The following is a 20,446-nucleotide window of genomic DNA, read 5'->3' as shown; positions in this document are numbered from 1 at the left end:
GGTTATTGAGGTATCTCTTATTCCATTTTTTCATCATCATCTTCTTCTTCATCTTATTATTTTTTGAAAAATATGTAAAAATCAGCCAACCGGTTGCATAGGTTTTCTATATATCTTGACCAGGTTTTGTCACCTCTAAGGGTGACTTCATCAGACTTCAGACATTAGACCCTTAGAGGTGACGAAACCTGGTCGAGGTATATAGAAAACCTATGCAACTGGTTGGCTGATTCTTATGTATTTTTCAAATTTGTGTATGTGGTTGCTGCAAACGTCGACCATGTTCAAAGTTGTAGTATTATTATTATTATTATTATTATTATTATTATTATTATTATTATTATTATTATTATTATTATTCCTCCTTGTGCATTCCTGAAGGCTGGCCTGCACGTTTGAGACGTAAAAGGTGACTGGGTAACACACAATTTCCAGCCCCGGGTCGATAAGTGGTGCTCGTACGTACTCCAGAAGGAAGGAGCAGACCATCGAAGATGCTGTGAGGGATTTCTCTGCCATGAATTCACCACAAAAACTTAAATAGGTTGAGATGGAAAAAGTTGACGCTCCTCCTGGCTGCATCCTGATAGTTCGTGGTGTCAAGGAAGGTAGTCGCAATTTCATGACCGTTAATCCATTTGTTGTTCAGAAGGGTGTAGGTGCCATTGCCGGTACTGTGAAGTCCTGCTCTCATTGCATAATGGGACCTTGCTTTTGAAGATGGATAGTGCTCTTCAGGCACAGAAAGTGTGTAATGTAACTCTTCTCAACAACTGTCCTGTTAAAGTAGAGACCCACCACATTCCTGTGATGTAATATACACTGGGCTGCTTGATGGGCTGGCCGAGGCTGAAATATCAGCCTATCTCACTAAGTAGGAGTGGCTGAAGGTCACTGAGTCATGAAAAGGGTTGGTACAGAATTCGTGCCAACCTGCACTCTATTCCTCATATTTGACTGTGTGGTACTTCCATCAAAAATTATGACTGGCTACGAAGCTATTGCTGTCAGACCATATATCCCAAATCCTACGTGTTGCTATAAATGACAGCGCTACAACCACACCCTTGAATCTTTAAAAATGCAGCCAAATGCATAATCTGTGATAGGGGTCCTTCCTCTCACTGTATCAATGGCAATAGTGATCATAGTACTTCCTATGTGACTGTCCAATCTATCCCAATGAGAGAACTGTTCAGGAAATCCAGAAAAGGATAAGATTCCTACTCACATTGCTCGGAAAAAGGCTAGCTGCAAACCTTGTACACCACCGTCTGGAAATTATAGTACAGTTGTCGCTACACTCCAACCTAATGAAGGACTTGACTGTGCAGACTTGTAACTTCCAGTTCAGTGCTACGGTTGTGAAATTGTCCAGCTCCGATGTCACATCCTCATCTTCTACTATGAATGCACACCATATGAACAAACCTTCACTTTTGCTAGTGAAATTGCATGCCTTGCAAACAGAAGCATGGAAATCCAAAAAAGAGTACTGTAATGACTTTCAGCACACGTCCAGCGAGCCAACATCTGGGTCTGCACCCGAGAAACACCAGGGTTCTAAGCAGTCAGATAAAGGCAAAAGATCTTCCACTTCTCCACCTGGGTGTTCTTCAATGGTGCCACCACGTCATCCTCACCTGCCGACCTCCATTTCACCAGGACGAACTGCCAACAACCAGTCTGCTGGCCAGTTGAAGGCGAATACTGACACCTCTGTCAAACTATTGGAACAGGCTCCTTCAGCCTCTGAACCTGGACATTGTGCACGTTCAAATTCTGGCACCTGGCAGCCTATGCACTAACTACCTCCTTATTTGACACATCTCCTGTTTGTCACCTGATACAGTTATTCTCCAATGGGAGTTTCACGGCATTGGATCCAACAGGGTTGAATTACAGCTCCTCTTCTGATTATACTGTCCAGTTGTTTCCTGCCTTGTGAAACAAAATTGTCCACTCGTGATAGCTTTCACCTCCCACTCTTCGCTTCAGTCCATTTTGACCTTCCTCCTGAGGTGGGGACTCCAGCTCATTGGGGGGGGGGGGGGGGTCGTGCTGCTCATTCAAGATGTCTGTAATCATACTTTTTCCTTGCACACACAGCTTCAAGCTGTTGCTGTTCATCTTTCCCTTTCCGGGTTCTCGCCCTCATATTCTGCTGTCACCAGGGTATACATTTTGCATTTTATTGCCCAGTTTCCCCTTCCCTTTTGCTGCTCGGTGACTTCATTGCACTCCATCCCCTTTGGGGGTCTCCACACCCTCTCTCCTAATAGATTTCTTTAGCTAGCTCAGTCTAATCTGTTAGAACATGGGTACGCCCGCATTTCTTTCCGATTCCGTGCACTCCTTTTCCCACTTGGATCTTTCAATCTGTATTGCCCAGCTTGCTTTTCATCTCGAGTGGTCCGTTCCGATGCACACTCGAGTGAACATTTCTCCTGTGTCATTTGTTTGCTAATTTCTGTCCCATCTGTGTGTCCAACCAACTGGCAGCTTGCCAAAGCTGACTGGCAGCTCTACTCCTCACTGGCCACTTTCGACGAACGCCATTTCTCCTGCATTGATTACCAGGTAGAATACCTTACAAACGTTATCCTTACTGTCACAGTGTGTTCCATACCTCACACCTCTTCATCTCCACGATATGCCCCCTTCTTCTGGTGGACTGAAGCATACCACAATGCAGTCTGTGCCCAGAGATGACATGTCCACATTCTTAAATGCCATCCCATGATGACGAACTGTATCTGTTATAAGCAGCTATGTGGGCAGTGTCATTGCAATTTTAGGGATACCAAAGAAGTTAGTTGCCTTTCTTTTCAAATGGATTTTAACAGTTTTACTCCATCTTCTGTTGTCTGGTGTAATCTCTGTCGGCTTTCGTTCCCCACTTCTGGTCTGACCGTAGTGAACAGTGTTGTTACAGACACTCTTGATATCTCCACCACCTTGGGCTGATACTTTGCAGTCATTTTGAGTTCCACTCACTACCATCTTGCCTTGCTGCCTCTGAAATGGGCAGCGGAGGTGAGAACGATATCTTTTTCCTCTGAGAATTGTGACTGTTACAATACTGCTTTTACTATGAGGGAGCTTAAACACTGTCTTTGTCCAGGCTACTCACTGCAGGAACGGACGGTGTTCACAGTCTGATGTTGCAACGCCTATCTCCTGAGGGCTTACGCTTTCTCGTCCATACATACAACCACATTTGGACAGATGACACATTTCCCAGTTGTGAGTATGAGGCCATTGTTGTTCCCATAACTGAGCCTGGTAACAAAGAACACCTCCTTTTCAGCTACTACCCAATTTCCCTCACTAGTAACGGCTGCAAGGTAATGGCAGGCTGTCGTGGTGCCTCAAGTCTCGGAATCTCCTCACTAACGCCCAATATGGATTCCGTAGGCACCGCTCTGCAGCTGATCATCTTGTCACCTTGTCAACTCATATTATGAAAAATTTTTTGCAGAAGTGCCAAACTGTGGCTGTGTTTTTTGATTATGTGGGAATTTTTAAAAGACCGTATCTTTAAGGTATGTGTTGGCCTGGCTCTGTCGGACACTTGTATTCAAGAGAATGGTTTGCCTCGTCATCTTATTTGCCATTTACCCCATTATGGATTGTCTCCCACCCAGTATCTCGGTCTCTATTTTCGTTGATGATTTTGTGATCTATTGCAGCTCTCAGTGAACCTGTCTGCTTGAGTGGTGTCTTCAGCGATGTCTTGATCATCTTGACTTGTGCAGCATCAACAATGGCTTCCGCTTTTCTGCTGACAAGACAATATGAGCTTATGGAAGTGCCAAGAGTTTCCTTCCGTGTCCTTACATCTCAACCCATTCCTTCTTCTGTATGTTGACACAATTAAATTCTTGGGACTCACGTTTGATAGGAAACTCTGTTGGTCTTCCCACATCTCTTACCTGGCAGCTCGTTGTACCCGCTCCCTCAGTGTTCTACATGTTGTATGCGGTACCTTGTGGGGAGTGGATCAGACCATCCTCATCTGGTTATAGCAATCCCTTGTCCATTCAGAACTGTATTACGGATGTATTGTATATTAATCTGCATATCAATCTATCTTACGTTGTCTTGACACCATCCACCATTGCAGGATACATTTAGCCACCAGTGCCTTTTGTCCTAATCCTGTTGAGATTCTTTATGCTGAGGCTGCTGACCTACTATTGTCCTTCTGGCAGGATGTTGTCGTCAGTTGTTCTGTGAGTCCTCTGTCTTCTATGCCTGGTCACCCATCCTAAGCGCCCTTTTTTGGCGATTTCGATGACTGCAAGTACGGGCTGCACCCGTCTTCTCTGTTGCCTCCCGGAGTTTGAATTGTATTGCTTCAACAGCTTTGCTTTACTCTCCATGTCATACTCCCCTTGGATGCGAGCTCTTCACTGCACTGGCTTCGTACCGAGGAATATGTTCATTTTGGACTCCATTCACTTCCTGTGGACACTACCCCTATCCTGGTGGATTGCAACGAGTTTCTCACACTTCGCACAGTGTTTGGGACTGTGTCTTTGTCTACACCGATGGTTCCAAGACCAACCATGGCATTAATTGGGCCTTTGTACTTGGAGATGATATTTTCCAGTATTGGCTTCTTGACCAGTGCTCAATTTTTACTGTGGAGCTCTACGCCCCTTATCAGGCCACCCATTACGTCTGTCTTCCAAATTGTGTCATCTGCTCAGATTCTCTCAGTGCTCTTCAGACTCTTCTCATGCTCTACTCAGTCTGCCCTTTAGTACAGTTGAGCTAAGAATGCCTCGAATCGCTTAGTATGGGGGGAGCCAACGTTTTGTGCATATGGGTTCCTGGTCATGTTGGTGTGTCAGGGAACGTGGCTGCTGATGCTGCAGAGGCTGGAGCTCTCCTCTCTCGGTCTGCTAATAACTCTTTTCCCTCAAATGATCTTAGTCTCACTATTTGTTGGCATGTAGTATCATGTTGGAGTGCCCAATGGTCTTCTCTCCAGGAGCACAAACTCCAGGATGTTAAATCTCCTGAATAGCATGGTTGATTTCCTCATGGTCCTCACGCCATGAGGAGATCATTTTAGCCCAGCTGGATATAGGACATTGTTGTTGTAGTCACCGGCATTTATTAAGTGGTGACCCTGTCCCACTCTGCACCTACTGCTCTCAACCCTTGACGGTAAGTCACTTTCTGATCCAGTGCCCATTTATTAACTGTTTGTGTTTACGTCTATGTTTACTGTCTAGTTTGTCATGTTTCAAGAAATTTTCGCAAGGGACATCTTTGTCCTTAGCTGCTTGCTTTTAAAGTTGTTTTTTTTTTTTTTCCTTAGGTTTTTATTTATTACATGTTTCTCTTATATCATGATGCGGATGCTTATGACCTTAGCAATTTTGTGTCCTAAAGCGAAAGAAAGAGAGAGAGAGAGAGAGAGAGAGAGAGAGAGAGAGAGAGAGAGAGAGAGAGAGAGAGAGAGAGAGAGAGAGGGGATTGACTTTCTCAGCTTTAACATTGTCGCCTTTTCTGTCTGTATGTCAATGTTTTCTTTTTCTCATTGCCAATAAATTCAGTTTTGTTAACGGCGAGGTTGTGTTGTAAGGTAACTGTGTGTGGCTGAAGCTTATCATATGAGCAAGTTAATCCCCATTGCTGCTGCTTCTATGATATGCTTGATGTGTGCCAGACTATGTAGGCTTAATTGAGACTTTGAGGAGAACATTATTTGAGGAATGAAGTGGCCAGTAGTGTCTTCCCACACACAAATTATATGAGCATTAGGAGGCAAGGATACTATTAGTTTTTGGATGACTTTATGCATACTCGCATACTCCACGAACACTAGAGAATTTCGAAGTGCTGTTTGTTAACATTCCACAAGTAGACTGATGGTGATGTTGCATACCCTTATTAACAATATATGCAGTGTTGTTTCAACTGTCACTCAGATTGATTGCATTTTGTGAGATTTTACACTGGTGTTGACGTAGTTGGAACTTTCTAACATATTGTCTTACTTCAAAACACAATTAACATTCATTTATTTCAATATACACGTGTTGTACTTGTAATGTTCCCTCAGTCACGAGTAAACAACATGTAACATAATTTTGTTGTTTTCAGTTGTACTTTTTGATTCACTTTTGTTTTAGAATTCTTTGTCCCTATATCACATAGCTGGGTCATTCCGTGTCTATTCACCTAGACCTCCCTGTCTGACTGTCTCAGATTTCATTGAAGTTTTGTGTGATCATTTTCAAGAGTCCCCAGTGAACATTGGTTAAGTGTAACATTCGTTGAAGCGACACTTGCTGAGATACAGTCATTTGTTTGACTCCATGCATGACTTTGCGCGTAGCGAGCACGAATTTCTGGTGATTTTGAGCTATTGTGTATTGGGCAATAGTTTGTTGAAAGAAATGAAATTTAGTCATCTTGTCCAACATGGTGCATTCTCTTAAAAATATTAATGAAAAGAATGTTGAGGGATATGCTGCCAGAAACTTGTAGGAAAAATTGCCTGAAAAAATCGGTGCCCAAAAAAAAGTCAAAGTTTGACTTCTTATATCTTGGGGACTAAAGTTAAGATGATCATGAAACATGATGTGTAGTAACCTAACCCTATCAGGTTCTCAAATACTAAGTTTCATTTATACACCACTTTCCACTACTAAATAAATTAAGTGAAAAGTTGAAGGATTTGAGAAAAGGTAAGAAGTGCTGTATTTTTGATCTGATTTTGAAAAAAAATTTTGTTCTGTAAACCTATCCAAACTGGGCTCATTAGAAAGGCCATAGTTCGAACCACAAAACAAAATGGATTTTATTATCCAATGCTAGGTACTGTGAATCCCCTTTTTTACTTTTGCATGAGGTCCAGACTTAAAAAACGCAAAAGTGAGGAAAATGCAGAATTGAAGACAGTATTAAAACTCCCCAAAATATAAGCAAAAACATATGTACTTGGCATATATAATTAAAAATCGTAGTCCTTTCCAATACTTCGTTTAAATCTGTGTAAGTGAAGGAAATTAAATGTGCAATACAATGTTTATACAATAATTTGTGGTAATGAATTTCATCAGCTCTTAAAAAATCACAGATGCGTAACAGCAAGTAAAAACTCGCCAAAGAAACTGAAATTGGTATCTGGGTACAAGTTAATCGAGCTGTTTTCTGACGTGCTAGGACCACACATTATACGTTCAAAACATGTGTTTTTGAGAGATCGTCCTTTGTGCTCACCCAGGAAAAAGCAAAAATTGATGAAAATGTGGAATTAACCCAAAAACATCACAGCAGCTAAGTGTTTAAACCATAAGTGTAAATGCAGACATCTGCTTAATGACATACTTTGTCACCATTCCTGTTACTATTTAATGCTTTTCTTACAAGCCACACTTTATATGTTCACCATTGTTAAAGTGTTATTTTAGCCATGATAAGAGAAACAGAGACATGAAAAAATGAGTTTACTTCCCTAATTGACATTACAAGCTTATTAGAAATTAGCTCAGTGAATTTCTGTACACTGTGTAAAATGTAAATATGAAAGAAAACTCAGGTGCTACAGTTTCACTTCATGCCATCTATCTCTGCTGCCAATCTTTACAATCTACAATGTGTGGTGCAAAGTATATGCATGAGTAGCATATGTAGTTGTTGCAACTGTATCATGTCAGATTTGAACACGGAAGCCTTCAAAATGTGCTGTCACAAAACCCTTGTTCCATTTCCATCCAAAATCTCTCATAGTACGTCATCTGTGCGAAAAGTATGTTTCCAGCACTTGACAAAATGCTTTAACCCCTACCAGCACTCCCGTCGCTGAAGGACCACTTCAGCTCTCCACACATTCAGTAAGCTAGTTCATTTAATGTGTATTAGTGTGGTGTGGTGGTTGCACTGGCCATTGAGTGCCTTGACAAGCCAATAAAAGTTCACTAGCCAGAAATGAGCAATGTTTCCTTGATTGTGACCAAGCATATTCTTCGTGAGTCAGTGTTTGAATTTAAAAGGTTGACGATTGATATTGTTGCTGAATACAGTACATTGAAAATGCGTGCAAAAAGATGAGATGTTAAACATTATATCATTCTGCACAGTACACAGAAAAATATGTTAATGGTGTGTGATCATTGTACTGGATAGTGGCATGAAAGTCGAAGTCTAGATTGTACACAGGAAATATACAAAAATATACACTGTACACAGGAAACATACAAAAATACACACACAAGTGGCAGTCTATTCCTTATAAAAAAATGTAAAACCAAATTGAATGAGCTCTATTTCTAGAGGAATAAGATTTGGACTGATTATGTGTAAATTTGGAAAGCAGTACACGAGTGGCATTTTATATTAGAAAACTTTACATTCCTAAGTTGTTGTGTCCAAAGTTTCATGTTTATCATGCCTTTAATCAACGCTATATAAGAAGCCAAAGTTAAAACTTGATTCACAGTTCGATTTTTCAATCTATGTAGTACTATTATCCCAGGCTGGAAATTAAACCTACTGTTATGGCGGGTGGGGGGTTAATACATGTTGTTTTGATTGAAACCAGTTTTGAAGCTTTAGTAGAAAACTGTATTTGTAAAAGAAGTGTCAGATATACTCAATTCTTAAGAGAATGCATAGAGTTGTACAATATGGCAAAATATTGCCCAAGATATAACAGCTCAAAATCACCGGAGATTCATGCTTGTTCTGTGCCCAGTTGTGTGCGGAGTCGGAAAAATGACTATGTATTGGCTAATATTGCTTCCACCATCATTAAACTTTACCTATGTTCATTGGAGAAATGCGTGAATGTTCACATAAAATTTCATAAACGGTCAAGCAGGAAAATGTTCAAAAACTGCGATAGGGTTTGGAAACACACGGTATGTTTTCTGTTAGTGAGATGTAAATTCTCTGCGCTCTTATTCCTTTCTCACTCTTCTCTCTCCCACACCACATCCTTGTTTGCTGAGGAGAAATAGTTGTTAGTGTGAAATGATGGGTGGGGGGCTTCCTGATGTATCTCATTACTATGAGACCAGTGTAGGTCTCAGCCCAGGCGACCTTCGTGGATGCATCTCATTACTGTGAGAGTAGTGTAGGTCTCAGTTGAGGTGGATTTCGTGTCATTTGTTGTTCAAAATTGATGTAATTTCTGTAAAACAAAACATAATTTTCATTTCGTTTAGGTCACTGGTTCTGAAACTTCCCGAGTCCATGACACCTGAATGCAGTCAGTTATCATCATCTTGAGGTTCAAGCTCTTCTGTCCATGTTTGCTGACAAATAGAGTTGTTTCTGGAGAGGTTCTGCCTCGACCAAATCACAGGGCAGACCCTCTCCAAAAACTTGCTGCCTCTGGATCATCGGATCCCGGGCCTGATTCTCGGCCGGGTTGGGGATTTTCTCTGCCTGGGGACTGGGTGTTGCTCTATTTTGGGAACCCTCTCTCCTGAAAGACACAGATCAGCAACATGACACAAGCCAGTGACTGATGCAGTGCTGTACTTTGGGTCCCAGGACTGCCCCTCTTCATCCGTTCAGACACCTACAGTAGATAAGCCTTCACAAAATTCTCGACTACCAGAAATTATGAAGAAGAAATCTTGGGAGGAGGCTGCTCCAGTGACCCTGGAGGTGCCAGATCTCCTCGTGCCATTAGGCTGTAAACCAATCTTCATTGACATTGTTCCATCCCCACCAGTAGGAGACAATGATTCTGTGGCACGACTTGTTCTCCTGGTGCCGTTTATGCTTAATCGGGACACCCTAACTTGATTATCCAGTGGAAGTGCTATGGATATTCTGTCATCTGGGCAATTCCATGCCAAATGGTCTAATTTGGGAAAAAATTCCCTCATAAACATAATGAATTTTGCTGAAATTTTGTGTGAACATTCGCAAATGTTCCCAATGAACAGTGCTAAAGTTTCAATTTCATCACTATAATACTTTGAGATAGTCAGTTATTTGACTCCATAGTGCGGCTGTCACAAGTGCATCCTTGAATTATCAACAAATTTGAAACATAATATATGTGGCAATATTTTCTTGAAAGAAACAAAACTAGGCCATCTTGTAAAATTTTTGAGGTCTTTTAACAGAAATAATAAAAAAAGTTTCTTGATCAGTTACCATATGGCTAATGTGAAGTTGAGACAGCCAAAAAAATAGACACTTGAGAAAAATGTGAAGTTCAGCTTTTTATATCTCTGGGAGTAATTTCAGGACAAACCTGAAACTGTGCATGCAGTACAAAGTTTTAGAATACACAGTTTCAGTCCCCTATTGCTTTCCAGTAGTTTAAAAATTGAGGGCAAAGTTGACGATTTTTGTAAAAACATCAGAAACAAATATTTTTAGCCCATTTTTACTAGAAAAAAAAAGTTCTAAACCATCTAAAAACTAGACTTGGTTTTGCAATGCAAGCATATATGGTTCATGGTGTGGGTTCCTGTTGTCATGTCCTAGTTCATGAACCACGGGCAACGTATGAGTGGCCAAGTAAGTGGTCCTGACAGTCGGGGATACTAGTTACTTTGGAATAAGGCTGGCCATCTCGGACATATTCTGAGTCATGGTCACCTTTGTGCTCAGACGGCAAAGACTACCAAATCCACCAGTTAGTCCCTCAACCGTTAAGGGTAAATCTCAGTGGGACCTGGGGCAAGTAAGGCTAGCACCCTGCTTCCCTGGTACTTTAAATATGATGCTGGCAACAATCAGACCAAAATGCCTCGGACCTTTGGAGGTGACAGAGTCCCACCTCTAATTGACAAACCAGGGACTCCTAAGATGCGACTTGGCTAATAAATGGTAATGAGATGGGGAGCTATTAATATAAATGGGGGCTACTGTGGGAAGAAGGTAGAGCTGGCAGAGGCTGCAGGTAAGATGGGGTTGGACGTTTTAGGTGTTAGACGTTCGGGTAAGGGGTGAGAAAGAAGAGGAAGTGAGAGAATACAAGGTCTACCTGTCAGGAGTCAAAGCAGGAATAGCACAATGGGGTGTAGGGCTTTACATCAGGAAAGAAATGGAACCCAGCGTAGTTGCAATAACGTATGTAAACGAACGACTGATGTGCATAGATTTGACAGTGTCTAGCAAGAAAATTAGGATTGTGTCAGTATATTCGCATTGTGAAGGGACAGATCAAGATAAGATGGATAGTTTTTATGACACACTCAGTGATGTAGTTGTTAGAGTAAAGGACAAGGACAGTGTTCTGCTCATGAGTGATTTTAATACCAGGATTGGAAATCGAACAGAAGGGTATGAAAAGGTTATGGGTAAATTTGGAGAGGATATGGAGGCCAACAGGAACGGGAAACAACTCTTGGATTTCTGCGCCAGTATGGGCTTAGTAATCATAAACTCCTTTTCTTAAACATAGTAACATTCACCGGTATACTTGGGAAGGCAGGGGAACCAGATCTGTCATTGACTATATAATAACAGATCAGGAATTCAGGAAGACTGTTAGGGACACACGTGTATTCAGGGTATTCTTTGATGACACTGATCATTATTTAATCTGCAGTGAAATTGGTATTGTGAGGCTGAAAGTGCAGGAGGTCAGGTCCATATGCAGGAGGATAAGAGTGGAGAAACTTCAGGATAAGGAAATCAGGCACAAGTACATAACAGCGATCTCAGAAAGGTACCAGTTAGTTGAATGTAGTCAATTACAGTCATTGGAAAAGGAATGGACAAGGTACAGGGACACAGTACTAGAAGTGGCTAAAGAATGTCTTGGAACAGTAGTGTGTAAAAGTAGGATGAAGCAAACAGCTTGGTGGAATGACACAGTCAAGGCAGCCTATAAAAGGAAAAAGAAGGCGTATCAAAAATGGCTACATACTAGCCAAACAGAGAAAGTTATATTGAAGAAAGAAACAAAGCCAAATAGATAATTGCAGCATCCAAGAAGAAATCTTGAGAAGACTTTGGAAACAGGTTGGAGACTTTGGATCAAGCTACTGGAAAACCATTCTGGAGTGTTATTAGCAGTCTTCGAAAGGGAGGTAAGAAGGAAATGACAAGTATTTTGGACAGGTCAGGAAAACTGCTGATGAGTCCTGTTGATGCCTTGGGCAGATGGAGGGAATATTTTGAAGAGTTGCTCAATGTAGGTGAAAATACGATCAGTAATGTTTCAAATTTCGTTGTACAATGGGATAGGAATGATAATGGAAATAGGATCGCATTTGAGGAAGTGGAGAAAATGGTCAGTAGATTGCAGTGCAATAAAGTGGCTGGGGTGGATGAAATTAAGTTGGAACTCATCAAATACAGTGGAATGTCAGGTCTTAAATGGCTACACAGGATAATTGAAATGGCGTGGGAGTTGGGACAGGTTCCATCAGACTGGACGAAAGCAGTAATCACACCAATCTTTAAACATGGAAACAGAAAAGATTGTAACAACTATAGAGGTATCTCTTTAATCAGAGTTGTGGGTAAAATCTTCTCAGGTATTGTTGAAAGGAAAGTGCGAGTATGAGTTGAGGACAAATTACATGAAAATCAGTATGGGTTTAGGCCTCTTAGAGGTTGTCAGGACCAGATCTTTAGCTTACGGCAAATAATGGAGAAGTGTTAAGATTGGAACAGGGAATTGTATCTATGCTTTATAGATCTAGAAAAGGCATATGACCGGGTTCCTAAGAGGAAGTTATTGTTTGTTCCACAAGATTATGGAATAGGAGGCAAACTTTTGCAAGCAATTAAAGGTCTTTACATAGATAGTCAGGCAGCAGTTAGACTTGATGGTAAATTGAGTTCATGGTTCAGAGTAGTTTCAGGGGTAAGTTAAGGCTGCAACCCATCTCCACTGTTGTTCATATTATTTATGGATCATATGTTGAAAACAATAGACTGGCTGGGTGAGATTAAGATATGTGAACACAAAATAAGCAGTCTCGCATATGCAGATGACTTAGTTGTGATGGCAGATCCGATTGAAAGTTTGCAAAGTAATATTTCAGAGCTAGATCAGAAATGTAAGGACTATGGTATGAAGATTAGCATCTCCAAAACTAAAGTAATGTCTGTGGGAAAGAGATATAAACGGATTGAGTGCCAAATAGGAAGAACAAGGTTAGAACAAGTGGACGGTTTCAAGTACTTAGGATGCATATTCTCACAGGATTGCAATATAGTGAAAGAACTGGAAGCGAGGTGTGGCAAAGCTAAAGCAGTGAGCGCTCAGCTACGATCTACTCTCTTCTGCAAGAAGGAAGTCAGTACCAAGACTAAGTTATCTGTGCACCGTTGAATCTTTCGAGCAACTTTGTTGTATGGGAGCGAAAGCTGGGTGGATTCAGGTTACCTTATCAATAAGGTTGAGGTTACGGATATGAAAGTAGTTAGGATGGTTGCAGGTACTAGTAGATGGGAGAAATGGCAGGAGGGTGTCCACAATGAGGAAATCAAAGAAAAACTGGGAGTGAACTCTATAGATGTAGCAGTCACGGTGAACAGGCTTAGTGGTGGAGTCATCTTACACGCATGGGAGAAGCAAGGTTACCAAAGAGACTCGTGGGTTCAGCGTTAGAGGGTAGGAGGATTCAGGGTAGACCAAGGAGAAGGTACATGGATTCGGTTAAGAATGATTTTGAAGTAATAGGCTTAACATCAGAAGAGGCACCAATGTAAGCACTGAATAGCAGATCATGGGGGAATTTTATAAGGGGACTATGCTCCAGACTGAATGCTGAAAGGCATAATCAGTCTTAAATGATGATGATGTATATTAAAAGAAAAAGCCATGGTGGATGTGCATTTAAAATATACCCATTTTCTGCTAGCCTTGAAATTAAATCTGACATATTTTATTATGTTCTACAGCTGTTCAGTAGTCTCTGGGGAAAGTAATATTGAAAGTTCGGATGGCTGGGAGGTGGGATAGTCAGAACAACTTGAAAAAGGGGTGATTTTTCACGACTCATCATGACATATTTCAGCCTGTTTTTCTGCTATAACTACAGAATCAAACTGGTTATAAACTGTAAAATCTTATTGTTTGTTACCAAGGCACTGGACATAGTAGTGGTAAACTTGTTGCATAAGATCTGCAACACACATCATATAAACTGTCATAATGCGTAATATTTAGGTAGGTTCATAGCGCACTTCCTGATACTTTTTGGAAAGGATTGACGTTAGACAGAATTTCGAGTATGTCTTTTTATTGTGAAAAGTTATTGACATGCTAGTTTCATTCCAGTTTAAAATAAAACAGATTATGTGTTTACATAGTTTGCCGTTTATGTGAACTGATGAAAAATTGTGTAAATGTGTTGCTATGATCCATGGTGACTTAACCACAACTGATTTCTTTTAAAGTGAGAAAACCACCATACACCATTGCAATAGGTACTTGAATTTTTTGCAGGTTTCATTAATTTATTGTAGAATGTCATGAGGAAAACTATGCTGCCAGCTAGACAATGTCACTGAGGATGCTGGAATAACTGCAATAATGTGCTGTTACGGAACCCAGGACTTGTCACTCCTTGATAGCCAATAAAATGAGTTTACTTGGCCATGTGAGTGCATACGTCTGATTAAAGCATCCTTCTGCTAAGCAGAAGTCTCACAGATATTTCCAGTCCACCACTCTTTCATTAATGCATGCAGCATATTGTCCTTGCTGGACGTCTGATCTGTTTTGCTTCTGCAAAAGGACATTAATGACATAAATCTGTTGTTGGCAGGGAAGAAACTGAAAACTTAACAGGCAAAAATTAGTGACAGTAGTGAAGGAGATATATTAAAATCAGACCTCCAGCCAGGACAAATGCTGCATGAATTTATGAAAGAGTGGTGGATTGGGAATACCTGTGAGACTTCTACTAAGCAGAAGGATACTTTAATAAGTTTTATGCACCCACATGGTCTTGCAAACCACATTCATTAGAAAAACAATGTTGTAAACCACATAAAAAAAGCTAGATTTGGTTTTGCAATGTGAGCATATATGGCCCTAAAAAACATGGTGGATGTGCATTTTAAACATACCTATGTTCCGCTGGCCTTCAAATTAAATCTTTCATCTTTTATTATGTTCTACAACTGTTTAGGAGTCTTTGAGAAAGGTAATATTGGAAGTCCTGACGATTAGGAAGTTAGATCGAGCCAGACAAACTCAAAAAACATCCATTTGCCAGTAGCCTGTCTCCATGTCCATATTTGAGAATACATTGCTCATTTCAAGCCATCCAGGGTGTCCAATGCACAAAGTGCATAGACACCTTTCTTTGTGATTTTGCTCAATCATCGGTAGCTGACGCAGAAACACATCTGTCGTTCAGTCGGACATGCAGAGCAAAGATGTTTATGCCTGTGACTCTTCAAGCTTTCCCGGCAGATGTGATGTAAATAGTCTTCACGGGTTTGCCTTCTTAAAGGCAAGGAAAGATCTACCTTGCGCCTTGTTCCAGCAAAATTACATGTCTCCCTGCAGTAGTTCTTGTAAGGGGCACCTCCTGGTACAGAAGTCCTATGGGAATCACCATTAACACGAGCTCATTCTGAGGAAACTCCTCACATCATCACTAATGTGTCGTGAAGACAAAAAATTTGATTGCTCTTATTTTCTGGATTGGGATGGACTCCATCACCATTCACTAAGTGCCCCAATGTTTTTATTTCTTGGGTGCCAAAGAGGCACTTTTTTGGATTCAGATGGAGACTTGCAGTCTGAAAACACTTGGACCCCATTCTTAGGTGCCATCGAAAAAACAAAATCTCTGATCTATTGTCCATTTAAGGTGATGAAGCAGGTTGTCCATCATACATTCAAAGGTGGCTGCAGCACTACACAGTTCAAATAAATTAACTTTGAGCTGACAGAGGCCATCAAGAGTTACAAAGGTGGTTTTGTCTGTCAATATACGAATCATGGCTCCTAGTGTGTGAAATGCCCTTCTGTACATTTCTTGAGAGATTTACTGTAATCTTTTTGAAGTGCCCACATTGGAAAGCTTTTATCTGCCCAGGAAAGATTTCCTCTTTGGTGGAAGACAAAAGGCATTGTCATAGTTCTTGGCAATGACTTTGACTGTTCGCATAATCACAACACTTTGGATTGTAGACCATGCTGCCTGTACATTATTCAAAATGTAAGTGTCTAAAACATGGCCCATGTTCCAAAAAAACCAGTACCCACATCTACATCTACATCCATACTCCGCAAGCCACCTGACGGTGTGTGGCGGAGGGTACCTTGAGTACCTCTATCGGTTCTCCCTTCTATTCCAGTCTTGTATTGTTCGTGGAAAGAAGGATTGTCGATATGCTTCTGTGTCTGGTCTTATCCTCATGGTCTCTTCGCAAGATATACGTAGGAGGGAGCAATATACTGCTTGACTCTTCGGTGAAGGTATGTTCTCGAAACTTTAACAAAAGCCTGTACCAAGCTACTGAGCGCCTCTCCTGCAGAGTCTTCCACTGGAGTTTATCTATCATCTCCGTAACACTTTCGGGATTACTAAATGATCCTGTAACGAAGCGCGCTGCTCTCCGTTGGATCTTCTCTATCGACCATATCTGGTACGGATCCCACACTGCTGAGCAGTGTTCAAGCAGTGGGCGAACAAGCGTACTGTAACCTACTTCCTTTGTTTTCGGATTGTTTAGGATTCTTCCAGTGAATCTGTCTGGCATCTGCTTTACCGACGATCAACTTTATATGATCATTCCATTTTAAATCACTCCTAATGCCTACTCCCAGATAATTTATGGAATTAACTGCTTCCAGTTGCTGACCTGCTATTTTGTAGCTAAATGATAAGGGATCTATCTTTCTATGTATTCGCAGCACATTACACTTGTCTACATTGAGATTCAATTGCCATTCCCTGCACCATGCGTCAATTCGCTGCAGATCCTCCTGCATTTCAGTACAATTTTCCATTGTTACAACCTCTCGATATACCACAGCATCATCCGCAAAAAGCCTCAGTGAACTTCCGATGTCATCGACAAGGTCATTTATGTATATTGTGAATAGCAACGGTCCTATGACACTCCCCTGCGGCACACCTGAAATCACTCTTACTTCGGAAGACTTCTCTCCATTGAGAATGACATGCTGCCTTCTGTTATCTAGGAAGTCTTCAATCCAATCACACAATTGGTCTGATAGTCCATATGCTCTTACTTTGTTCATTAAACGACTGTGGGGAACTGTATCGAACGCCTTGCGGAAGTCAAGAAACATGGCATCTACCTGGGAACCCGTGTCTATGGCCCTCTGAGTCTCGTGGACGAATAGCGCGAGCTGGGTTTCACACGACCGTCTTTTTCGAAACCCATACTGATTCCTACAGAGTAGATTTCTAGTCTCCAGAAAAGTTATTATGCTCGAACATAATACGTGTTCCAAAATTCTACAACTGATCGACGTTAGAGATATAGGTCTATAGTTCTGCATATCTGTTAGACGTCCCTTCTTGAAAATGGGGATTACCTGTGCCCTTTTCCGATCTTTTGGAACGCTACGCTCTTCTAGAGACCTACGGTACACCGCTGCAAGAAGGGGGTCAAGTTCCTTCGCGTACTCTGTGTAAAATGGAACTGGTATCCCGTCAGGTCCAGCAGCCTTTCCTCTTTTGAGCGATTTTAATTGTTTCTCTATCCCTCTGTCGTCTATTTCAATATCTACCATTTTGTCATCTGCGCGACAATCTCGAGAAGGAACTAGAGTGCAGTCTTCCTCTGTGAAACAGCTTTGGAAAAAGACATTTAGTATTTTGGCCTTTAGTCTGTCATCCTCTGTTTCAGTACCATTTTGGTCACAAGAGTGTCTGGACATTTTGTTTTGATCCACCTACCGCTTTGACATAAGACCAAAATTTCTGCCAATTCAGTACATAGAACTTTACTTTCGAATTCACTGAACGCCTCTCGCATAGCCCTCCTCACACTACATTTCGCTTCGCGTAATTTTTGTTTGTCTGCAAGGCTTTGGCTATGCTTATGTTTGCTGTGAAGTTCCCTTTGCTTCCGCAGTAGTTTTCTAACTCGGTTGTTGTACCACGGTGGCTCTTTTCCATCTCTTACGATCTTGCTTGGCACATACTCATTTAACGCATATTGTACGATGGTTTTGAACTTTGTCCACTGATCCTCAACGCTATCTGTACTTGAGACAAAACTTTTGTGTTGAGCTGTCAGGTGCTCTGTAATCTGCTTTTTGTCACTTTTGCTAAACAGAAAAATCCTCCTACCTTTTTTGATATTTCTATTTACGGCTGAAATCATCGATGCAGTGACCACTTTATGATCACTGATTCCCTGTTCTGCGTTAACTGTTTCAAATAGTTCGGGTCTGTTTGTCACCAGAAGGTCTAATATGTTATCACCACGAGTCGGTTCTCTGTTTAACTGCTCAAGATAGCTTTCAGATAAAGCACCTAAAAAAATTTCACTGGATTCTTTGTCCCTGCCACCTGTTATGAACGTTGGAGTCTCCCAGTCTGTATCTGGCAAATTAAAATCGCCACCCAGAACTATAACATGGTGGGGAAATCTACTCGAAATATTTTCCGAATTATCCTTCAGGTGCTCAGCCACAACAGCTGCTGAGCCAGGGGGCCTTTAGAGACATCAAATTACCATGTCTGAGCCTGCTTTAACCGTGACCTTCACCCAAATTATTGCACATTTCGGATCTCCGTCAATTTCCTTCGATAGTATTGCACTTCTTATTGCTATAAACACGCCTCCCCTTCTCTGTCCAGCCTGTGTCTGCAGTATACATTCCAATCTGAGTTTAGGATTTCATTACTGTTTATGTCTGGTTTCAGCCAACTTTCTGTCCCTAGTATTATATGGGCGTTGTGACCATTTATTAATGAGAGCAGTTCTGGGACCTTTCTATAGACACTCCTGCAGTTTACTATTAGCACATTAATATTGTTATTCGCTGTTGCATTTTGCCTACTCCTACCTTGCCGCGTCTCAGGAGGCGTCTTGTCGGGCCTAGGGAGGGAATTCTCTAACCTAAAAAACCCACATGTGCACATCAGAGTCTTAGAAAAATGGGGCACTTGTCTCTTGGTGGAATAAGTTTTGTTGCTTATCAGATAGTTCAGTGAAGCTAGAATAACATTCCGTCTACCAAAAAATTTAGAATATGTTCTGCAGCAAGGCATAAAGAATGAAGAATCAACAAAGAATGGAACAAAAGATTACTGCCCAAATTCCTTAAATTAATGAGCTGTCCCACTTCATCCACAGAAATGTGGACATAATGAACATTTTGCAAAAGCCTGTTAATTCACTCAGTGTCTTATTAATTCGGAGCTTACAAAAACATGAAGAGGGGCATTACTGACAATTGTAGAACAATTATAATGTAATATCATGAGAGGGAGCTAGAACCTAGACTTGTACACAGGGAATGAACAGGTTGAACTCTAATTTCAGTTCTAGCAACACTGACTACTCGCCACGAGTGAACTGTCACCCAAGTACAGCTCCTGGACTAAATTTGGTTCAGTACAACATATTCAAGGGATCTTCCTTGATTATTATTTTTCTGCTCGCTTCCTACCCACCCCAAACCCCATTCTCCCCCCCTCCTCTAGAAAAATATTTACCTGAGGACAGCATTTAACATTGTGGGGAACTGCTGTAGTGACCCCTTTAAAACCAGGAAAAGAAGGCTAACACTCAACTAATTATTAAATGGTTTAGGAAAGACACTAGAGTGCACAGCTAACTACCACTTAGTCTGACTTTTAACAACCAGAAATATTGTTAGTGACTTCTAGAAAGTGTTTCGGAAACACTTACCCACTCTTCTTCTTTCGATTTCGGCCATCTTTGGACCACGTTCAACAATTCACTTGCCCGGCTTTTTGATCTTTTTTTCTCTCTTCCCAATATTTCCTCATCATTTTCGAGTGGTTCCTCCTCCGCTCTTCCGACCATTTCCTGTTATTATTCTTTAGTTTCGTTTCTTCTGGAAAACACTTAATTTCGTTCACTATTTGTCTAAACTTTTCCCTGTCCCTGATTGACTCACGGGTGACATTAAAATAGGCCAAATCCTTTTTCACCATCTGTATCCATTTATTGTTGGTTTTTTCGTTCCTGTTACTATGTTCAAACACTTTTCTTGTTAGTCTGTTTCCATCCATCCTCGACAGGTGACCATAAAACGTTAGTCTGCGTTTACGCATTGCCTCACTCACTTTCTCAATAGTTTTGTATATTTCCTTATTACTCTTTAGCTTGTACTCTTCTCCAATCTTTCTCGGTCCTAATATTTTTCTCAAAATTTTCCTTTCTTTCTTTTCCATGTCTTCTATTTCCCCCTTTTTGTTAAGAGTTAGGCACTCCGATGCATACAGGCATTCTGGTCTAATGACAGTTTTATAATGTCTTAATTTAGCTTGAATCGAAATGTTTTTTTTGTTATATATGTCTTTGGTTT

The 20,446-nt window shown here is 41.0% G+C and overlaps 1 protein-coding gene across 3 annotated transcripts in view; it reads left to right on the top strand.

Moving 5' to 3' along the window:
- The window catches only part of LOC124721148 (cullin-5), a 237,388-nt gene that overhangs the window by 33,823 nt on the left and 183,119 nt on the right, over positions 1-20,446 (top strand). The window lies entirely within an intron of this gene.

Source organism: Schistocerca piceifrons, chromosome X (genome assembly GCF_021461385.2).
Source record: "Schistocerca piceifrons isolate TAMUIC-IGC-003096 chromosome X, iqSchPice1.1, whole genome shotgun sequence".
NCBI classification, from domain to species: domain Eukaryota; kingdom Metazoa; phylum Arthropoda; class Insecta; order Orthoptera; family Acrididae; genus Schistocerca; species Schistocerca piceifrons.
This window is presented reverse-complemented; position numbering and strand designations above follow the sequence as displayed.